Source organism: Dipodomys ordii, unplaced genomic scaffold (genome assembly GCF_000151885.1).
Source record: "Dipodomys ordii isolate 6190 unplaced genomic scaffold, Dord_2.0 Scaffold21, whole genome shotgun sequence".
NCBI classification, from domain to species: Eukaryota; Metazoa; Chordata; class Mammalia; order Rodentia; family Heteromyidae; genus Dipodomys; species Dipodomys ordii.
Window position 1 is genome coordinate 531,881 of NW_012267237.1, and position 9,888 is coordinate 541,768.

The window sequence follows — 9,888 nt, forward strand, 5'->3', positions numbered from 1 at the left end:
AGGACTCCGTGCGGTGAGGACGCGGCCCGCACGGGCCGATGGGAACGCGGACCGCGGTGGGGACACCTCCTCCCGCGGGGTCAATGCCTCCTTTGGGGACATCACCTCCTTTAGGGACACTGCCTCCAGCATAGGACACCATCTCCCGTTTCCACCCATGGGTCCCAGGGTTGGGAGCTGGGCCCCTGCCGATGTCTCCGAGCGGCTCTGGGTCAGGGCTGCTGCCCGCCAGGCGGGTGAATGCTGAGGGCCTCTGCCTTCCCGGCGTTACAGGCCACCAGCCCTCCCAGGCTCAGCGGCCGTGCTCAGCAGGGACACCCCCCTCAGTACACTAGCCAGGGCAGGGGCCACACGGCCCGTGTGTGAGGGGTGCTTCTGAAGTTCGGGGTGTGGGGACAACTTGCCCCCGGGGTGGCGGTCCTGACCCCCATCTTTCTCTCAGAGACTCTGGACCTTTCCATTCTGGGAGTGGCCAGAGATTCCTCTCTGCCTAGTCCTTGCTTGGGAGGGGCGGGGATGGAGAAAAGATGTTTTATGTCCCAGAGCTCCAAGCACTGCCATTACCTGGAACCTATTAACAGTGCAAATGAGGTGCTGAGAAAACATGGCTCATTATTATGTTTCTATTAACATATTTGCAAGAGGTGCTGTTCCATCAAAAAATAAAAACAGGGCTGGGAAGGTGGCTCAGTGGTAGAGCGCTTGCCTAGCATGCATGAAGCCCTGGGTTCAATTCCTCAGTACCCCATACACAGATAAAGGCAGAAGTAGTGCTGTGGCTCAAGTGGTAGAGTGCCAGCCTTGAGCAAAAGAAGCTCAAGGACAGAGTCCAGGCCCTGAGTTCAAGCCCCAAGGACTGGCCAAACAATAATAAACAAACATAAACAAAAACAGTATCTGTGTGGTACTTATTGCAGGAAGATGCCAGGTGTGCTTCCAGGAAGGAGACAGCCCATTATAGAGTACAAACATTTTGGTTTTTTTTTTTTGTTTTTGTTTTTTGTAGGTCATGGGCCTTGAACTTTGGGCCTGGACGCTGTCCCTGAGCTCTTCAGCTCAAGTCTAGTGTTCTACCACTTGAGCCACCTTCCCAGCCTTAGAGTACAAATTTTTTATTCCTTTTTGTCCCCTGTATGATATGATCTATTAAACAGTTCCCACTTATGAAAGGGTGACAATGACCAAGATGCCCTGTACTCACATCTGATATGTTAAATCGAAACCCCTTTGTACATTTGCTTAAAGATAATAACAACAATAAAACTTCAAGTTCTCAGGCAAAAATAAAAGCAAACCAACCATTGTTTTCAGCTGGTACAGTGGCATAAAATCATGATACCTGTACTCTAAGCTTACGTCAAGGCTAGCCTGAGCACCATTTCAAGACTAGCTCAACAACAACAACAAAAACAACCAAAACCACCACACAAGTTTCAAAACCTGTGTGCGCAGCATTCACTGACATGCTGTGAATTCAGGATCCTACACTGCAGGAACACGCATCGTGGCCCTGTTGGCTGTCCAGAATTGGAAAGTACAGCCCATTATTTCCTAGAGCCAGAGGTGAGAGGGGGCCAGGCTGGTGGGGTCAGCTGGACTCTCTCGTGCTCAGGGGCTTCTCGGCGCTCTGACCCCCGGCCTTGCCTGCATTTGAAAAGCAGCAAGAGAAAAGGACAAATCACAAACAAGGAAACCTTAATTGGCTAGCAGCTGATTTCTTATTAAAAACTACAGAGACCAGAGTGGGGAGTTGATATATTTAGAAACAGAAAACTGAGATTAGTCTATCCTTCAGTAATAAAGAAATTAAGACCTTTTACATAAAAGCCCAGGAAGTTCATTGCCAGCAGACCCTCTCTAAAAGAAATGCTATGGAAATTCTGTAGACTGAAGCAATGATGTTTATGAATGCTTAAAAAGACATCAACAATATAAGTAAATATACAGGTACAATAATGTTCAAAGCAGTAGTGTGTGGCCTCTGGTCCCCAGGCACTGAGTTCCCTAGTGCGTGACAATGGCCCTTACTTCCTGGTGAGGAGAGATTTGAGAGTAACCAGTAACATCCCAAGCCAGGCTGAAGCCCAGGTCAGTGAGACCCCCATGCCCAGGAGAAGCAATCCCCCATCTGCTGCTGACCTGTGCTCCCTGAGTCTGGCCTCACCTCTGCTCTCCACTTGCACTGGCTGCTCCTTCCTTCTCTGCACGTGTCTGGAATGGGTCTTCCCTGGGCAGCTCTCATCAGACACATAACCTGCGTGTCAGTGGCTCACACCATAGACACATCCATCTTTAATCCCATCTTTTTGCACAGGTACTCACCAACATTCACCACAAAGTCTTCGCACTGACTCCAGTTCAATCCAGTGAACACCAGGAAGCAGAGGTGTGGAGGAGGAGGAGGTTGGGAAAATGCAGTCCTAACATTGAATACACACATGAGGAAATGGAACCAGGTAACTTGAGGGAAGACATGGAGTTGGGAGATGAGGGAGAAGAGGGAAGGGATAATGGTGGTCAATATGTTGAACTCCTAAGTTGACATGTTGACTTGGAACTCCTTGGTACAACTACCTAAAGATAATTTTTTAAGTTAAAAAAGTCTTCAAATATAAGTAGTAGGTGGAAGAATTGCTTCAAGGACAGAGAACACCCATGAAACCCACCAGCTGATTTCACCACCTCTCACTCACCAAACCACGGCCCCCATCCTTCCCCGTGCCTGTGCATCGTGGTGTGGACACAGCCTTGGCCCACCTCACTAAGGCTGGTGTTAGCCGTGCTAACACCATCCTCCAACTCTAGTTTCCATCCCATGGACAGATCCTGCCATGTGTCCTCCTCCATCTACGCCAGACCTACCTGAAGACTGTGAACCACACACATGGGTACCTATTGTGATAGACTAACATCTGTGCCCTTTACTGCTTGAGCCATGAAATCTGAGCCGCTGGGGTGGTGGTGGTGGAATAGGCTGGCTGGTGTGAGGCATGGAGGGAGCCCCGGTGAGGGGACTAGTACTTTCTATGAATGCACATGGGAGCTGGCCTCCCCCTCTGCCGACCTCCAAGGGAGGTCACACAGCCATCAGCTGAGTCGGAGGTGGGGCCCTAGAAAACGCACCTGCCAGCACCTTGGTTTCAGACTCCCCAGCCTCCGGAACTGAGAAATGACGTTTTTCACAGCAGCCTAAATGGAGTACATCTGTGAATGTCTAATTCATCCACAAGAAATTCCAACTACCACAGGCTTTTAGAGGGATGCCAAGAAACTAGGCTTGACTTTCACCCGTCTTTGAGGCGCCCTGCTGGTGAGCCTCTCTGACGGGCTGAGGCGCTCAGAGGGGAGCACGTGGAGGGAGACACCTGGCCTGAAGGAAACACGCATATCAGCAAAAGAGGGGTTTGAGTTGGCAGGGGCGCTCTTCCTCACGTACAAGGTGCTGCGCGGGCACGGTCGTGGCTCCTGCTTCCTGCGGGAATGGGCAGCTACCCATTGGGAGTTACCCAGCTTGAGAACTTGCCCCAGTGTTAAGACTCCAGGCACAGTGGTCATAGGGAAAGGATCCAGGATGCTCATGGATAGGCAATGCAGACAGAACGAGCACTGCTGAATGAAACACTGTCAGGATTAGCATCCTCATTGTGTGCTCCTACCCCCATTCCTGTTTTCATTCTCTCTGGTTAATTTGCAAACATTGGTGCCATTGGTGGTGGATACACATCAGAATACTCCCAATAGCTTATCTGGTAATGGCTTCCCACTGCAGTGTGCCAGAGATGAGCATCACCCCACAGGCCACAGTGAACGGTTCTGAAGCTGATCCAGGGTTGAGGAAGTCCTGGCCTGCAGTGGGAGGCAGAATGAGTGTGCCAGCCAGCAGCCTGCCCAGCAGTGCCTGCTGGTTTACCTGAGGGACACAACTCTGTGACCAACAAAAAGCTAATAGTGTTTTTCTGCTTGTTGCACCTTGAGGATTTACACACACATAATACTAGCTATTCAGAAGGCTGAGATCTGGAGAATCATGGTTCAAGGCCAGTCTAGACAGAAAAGTTCACTTAGATATTTTGAATATCTAAGTATCAAAATAGCACCAAAAAAGCCAGGCTGGAGATGTGGTTCAAGTAATGTGGTAGCCCTGAGTTCAAACGCAAGTATACTACATTCTGAGACAAATATCTGCTTTTGATGGTGGCCTGGTTTCAGCTTTGTTCAGAGTTGACCCTGAAATGTATGTCTGGGCATGTCATGCCTTTACCCATGTGCGTTTCTAGCCTTTGTGACTGTGAGCACTTCTGGCTGGATTTGTTTTGTAGTGGATGAATTGCTGTGATAAAATACCTGACAAAACTACTCAAAAGGAGGACAGATTTGGGGTCACAGATTCAGAGGACTCATCTGTGGCTGCCTGCCTGTATGTGGCAGTTCATCACTGCAGATAAGAAGCGGAGAAAGAATGTAGGAAGGGGACAAGGTGTGATACTCCAGGGACACACCTGCAGTGACAGAGGCCCCATTTCCTACCTTCTACCACCTAATGCTTCCACCAAGGGGCAGATCCACTTACCAGGTCAGGCCATGGTTACCCGGTCATCGGAAATGACAGCACAGGCACCTCCAGAGATATGCTTTATTAATCTAGTCTTTTCTAATTCAATCAAGTTAACAAAATTAACCATCACAAGTCCCTCCTTGACACCTTGATATGTAAACACGTATCCTTAAACCGCAGCCTCCTAGCCCTGGTCACCAGCGGTGAAGGCCACCTTGTAATGAACAATGCGTGAAGTCTACCTCCTAGAGTTCCCCGCACCCAGCATTGTTCAAAGTCCAAATTCAACGTCTCTTCTGAGATGAAGAAAACTCAGTTGTGAGCCCCTGTAAAATAAGAGAGGTTTATATTTCCAAGATGCATTGGCAGAGAGCAAACAATTCCATTCAGGAAGAGAGGGACCACATTGGTTGTACAGGGGTTAGTATAGCTGCTCTCCCCATAGGTAAATCCCTGACGACCTGAGTTTGTAAGCATAGTAAATTATTTTATCTGCCAGAAAATGGCTGTATATTTATCTTATGTTATTTAGAAAAATAATTCATCTGTTCGATAGCTTCAATAAAGTGGCATAGCAGGAAATAAATAGAACCATTTATGCAGCATGTGCACGTTCATGACTTGAAAAAATTTTGGAATTCATTCTGTATTGTTTCCCAAGTAAGAACTGATTTTTGAATAGCAAATTAATTTTTTGATGAAATGCAGTTTATCAGTTCCTTCTTTAATAGTGCCGTTTTCTATCAAAGATAACCTTACTTTACAAAAGATAAAGAAGATGTTGTGTGATTTTTCTATTAGTGCTAAAGTTTTACCCTATAAGTTTGGGCCTATGATTGATTTTCAGATAGTTTTTGTGTATGGTGTGACCTAGGGGCTGAGGCATTTTTGTTTGACATATGAATATCCAATTACCATAACGTGTTACTGAAAAGTCTTCCTTCTCTCCACTGAACTGCCATACAAATCTGTTTTCTATGATTGAGCAGGAGTATGTGGAATATTTCTGTAGTTTCTACTCTGTTCATTGGTCATTATGTCCACCTTATTGCAGGTACTCTATTTTCAAAATGGCTGCTCTAGATTTTCTGAATTTCCACTTCTATTTTAGCAACAGTGTCTTCTTTGAAAGAAAAAGTCTGAAGATATTCAACAGGGACATACAGACACAATGGGGGAAAAACTTGCAATCTTAATATTTTATATTCTAATCCATCAACAATGCCTCACTTAACAATAATATAGATTATGTTGAATTCTTCAACATGGTTTTGGATCCCAATGCACAAATTTTGTACCAATTTTGTTAAGTTCACAATAGTTGATGTTTTGAATAGTTTTTGAGATGCTACTTGAAAACTCTTGTCAGTATATGAAAATATAGTTGAGTTTTATATCGTAACATTATATACCACAACCTTGCTACCTTATTGTTTCTATCAATGTGTTTGCAGATTTCTAAAAATCATGTTGCCTGAAGAGTGGGGAAAGGAAAGACATTATGTTCTCATCTGTAGGCCATTGGTTTGATTTCTTGCATGGCTGCACCTCACACACAATGTCCCAGAGGATATGACACACTTGGGGGGAGCGCATGGGATCTTTGAAGTGATAGATGCTGCTGAGTCTGTGGTTAAGTGACAGGGCTCATCCAAGGAGGAGGCAGAGAAATGCAGGCTAGGCGTGTGCCACAGAAAAAAGCGGCTGGCACTGGAGCTGGAGCTCAGGGGCACAGTCCCTTAGCTCTATTGGCCAAATCCATTGCTCTGCTACTTGAACCATAGCAGCACCTCTCACTTTTTGCTGGCTGATTGGAGATAAGCCTATGGATTTGTCTGCCCATGGATTCAAACCATGACCCTCAGGTCTGAGCCTTCCAAGAAGTTCTAATTAAGGTGTGAGCCACCAGTGTTCAGCTAGAGAGAAGAGTTTGAAGCAGGAGAGATTTGTAGTGGTTGCTGGGGTAAGATTTCCAACAAAAGTTTCTCCTGCCTACATGGAGTCATGTTTCTCACCCTTGATTTTCACCAAGGTGAGCTGAGTTGTGACTTCCATATCCCTTTGCTACATTCACAATCCTCCCCTTGTGAGAGTTCTATACATTTTTTTTGTTTTTGTTTTTTTGTAGGTCATGGGGCTTGAACTCTGGCCTGGGAGCTGTCCTCAGCTCCTCAGCTCAAGGCTAGCGCTCTACCACTTGAGCCATAGAACCACTTCCAGTTTTCTGAGTGATTTATTGGAGATAAGAGTATTACGGACTTTCCTGCCTGGGCTGGCTTTGAACTGTGATCCTCAGATCTCAGCCTCCTGAGTAGCTAGTATTAAAGGCGTGAGCCACCAGTGCCCAGCTACATTTGGGTTTTACATCACTACTTGACATTGACATACAGCACTTATTTTTTGCAATCACACTGTGGGCCTAGGTCTCTAGTTAAAACAGAATGAGTTAGGCTGCTTTTCTTCCTTCCCCACTTCCTGAAAGAGGCTGTATAAAAATAGCATTACCTAAAAACATCTCACAAGTGAAGAAGTCATCAGGACAGAATTTTCATTGGATCAGAATTTCAAATTAGCAATTCAGTTTCTTACTTGTTATAGGCAATCCAGATTGTGTATGTTTCATTTAGCCTGTAATAGTGATCTGTGTCAATTACCTGGAAAAGAAACTCTCTCTCAAGTCTGAAAGTATATTCCAACTTGGAAAGATTTAGAATTCAGTATAGAAGGTTTAAGAGCCTCTATTCCATTATATCACTGTACTTGGACTGAGATGTTGACTGTCCATGTTTGGTCTTCATGTTTTTGAATCAAGATGAAGTGGGGTCAAAATTTGAGGCAATGGAGTCTTAAATCCACCCACACTGGTTAAGTACAGCAAGTCTCATTCTATAACTGTAATCACCAAATGAAAATTAATCATGTCTCAGATAACTTTACCAAGATAAACTTGACAATGAAGGGCAAGCACAGGGAAGACTGGCAGCCATGCAGACAGACCTGCATACCAGACCAGCTAACACGAGGCCCTGGCCTGTCTGACTCAAGTCATGCAGCAGATCTGGGCCTGCCACCTGAATGCAAGTTTCAAACTAGGTGGGCCACAATCAGCTTCATACATTTGTCTGTCCTTTGTCATGCTCTCCACAGTCTGGAAGCGCCTCTGGAGAAGCTGTCTGTGGACAGAGCCTGGCAGACACTGCAGAATGAGTACCTTAAGAGTAAGGACTTACCATTGCAGAGTTTGCACAGCTAGACCCGTGCCCAGGGCACAATGCAGTGTGGGTGCCCTAGGATCTGGTCTGGCTGTAGCTCTGTTCGTGGAGGGCACGGGGACCTCACACTGGGTGTCCCCAGTGGTAGGAGGTGGCTGGGAGAGCTGTGCCAGACTCCAGCCAGCCACGGGTGCACACTGTGACAGGATCAGCCTTCATCGTTGGGTCTCTAGTGGCGGAGTCATATTGCATGCATAGCCAGAATGGCTCCAAGGTGAACCAAGGTGAACCAATTGGGATAGTTCTCTTTCTAGATGAAGCTCTCTTCCTTGATGACTGTGAAGCTCACACTCCACTGAGGCATGTGGAGGCCATGTGAGAAACAGGTGAAATCCTGTTGGGGACAGGGTGGATGGCCGCTAAGAGCTGCCACATCTATCAGCCCAGCCCTGGCTGGGCCCATGCTCCCACCTTATTGATGGTTGGTTCAACAGGAGTGGCGCCAGGGGTCCATGGAGGGAGCCCGGACCTCTGTAGACATGGACTTCCTTTTCCCTGCCTTCTCTGCAGGCAGTGCTCAGGTTGCTCAACCTTGAACCCTTCTCTTCCCCACGATGAAGGGTTCCTTCCCCAGGACCCCAGGAAAACCCACAGAAGCAACTTGTGCACACCATGATGATGGGCCGGCTCTGGGGCTGGCAGTTCTACACCAAGCTCTCCACTCTGAGGAAGTGAGTCTGCAGCCACAGTCCTCGGGCGGGCTTCTAGGTGGGTCTGGACCCATACTTCTCAGGTGTGCTTCTACTTTGAGGTGTCAATGGCTGAATTCAAGTGCCCTTCTCTGGTGGTTTCTGGAGCCTATAGGGACACAGCTGGGACTCCAGATGATATGAGCTGTTGCTTTAAGGCTCCAGAACAGGAGGTATAGCAGGCTAAGGTGGGGTGGCTGAGTGACTTGTCATGGAAACTGAGATGCTTCTGAGAGATGACGGGGCATCGGAGAGATGGCAGGAGCCCAGGCAGCAGGCAGTGAGGACCCTCAGGGTCACTCAGTGACACTGTTAGGGCTGAGTCTGGCATTTTACCTCTGGAGCACAGTAGTTTCCATCAAATGTGTCAGCATCAACTGTCCAGGGGAAGAACCCAGGAGAGCCTCAGCCTTGGGTTATTGTGGGTGGGTTTCAATCCCGGGGAGTTCTCCCTCCGAAGCTCTGCTGGCCTGCGGTGATGACAACCCCTACAGAGAAAGTTAGGTTATCTGTAGCCCCCGGAAATGGCAGCACAAACCTGCTTGGTACACACACATACCTCACACAGCACATGCACACAACATATACAAGCCTCACACAATACATGCACACCACATGCACACACACACACCTCAGAGAATACATGCATACTACACACCTCACACAGTATAAGCTCACCACAAACATACCTTACATAGTACATACACACCACCAACATACCTCACATAGTACATGCACACCACACACACCTCACATAGTACATGCACACTACACATACCTCACATAGTACATACTCACTATACACACCTCACACAGTAGATGAACACTACACACACCTCACAGAGTACATGCACACTATACACACACCTCACATAGTACATGCTCACTACACACACCTCACATAGTACATGCTCACCACACACATACCTCACACAGTACATGCTCACTACACACACCTCACATAGTACATGCTCACCATACATACACCTCACACAGTACACACACACCATACATATACCACACATAGTACATGCTCACCATACACACACCTCACACAGTACATGCTCACCACACACACCTCACATAGCACATGCACACTACACACATATCTCACAGAGTACATGCACATTACATGCACCTCACATAGTACATGCTCACTACACACACATACCTCACATAGTACATGCTCACTACACACACACATACCTCACATAGTACATGCAGACTACACATACCTCAACATGGTACATGCTCACTGTACACACACCTCGCAGAGTACATGCACATTATACACACCTCACAGAGTACATACTCACTGTACACACACCTCACAGAGTACATACTCACTGTACACACACCTCACAGAGTACAT

The 9,888-nt window shown here is 47.1% G+C and overlaps 1 protein-coding gene across 1 annotated transcript in view; it reads right to left on the minus strand.

Moving 5' to 3' along the window:
* Nucleotides 1-9,888, minus strand: part of Zdhhc11 (zinc finger, DHHC-type containing 11) — a 54,481-nt gene that overhangs the window by 3,408 nt on the left and 41,185 nt on the right. The gene's annotated exons all lie outside the window — the stretch shown is intronic.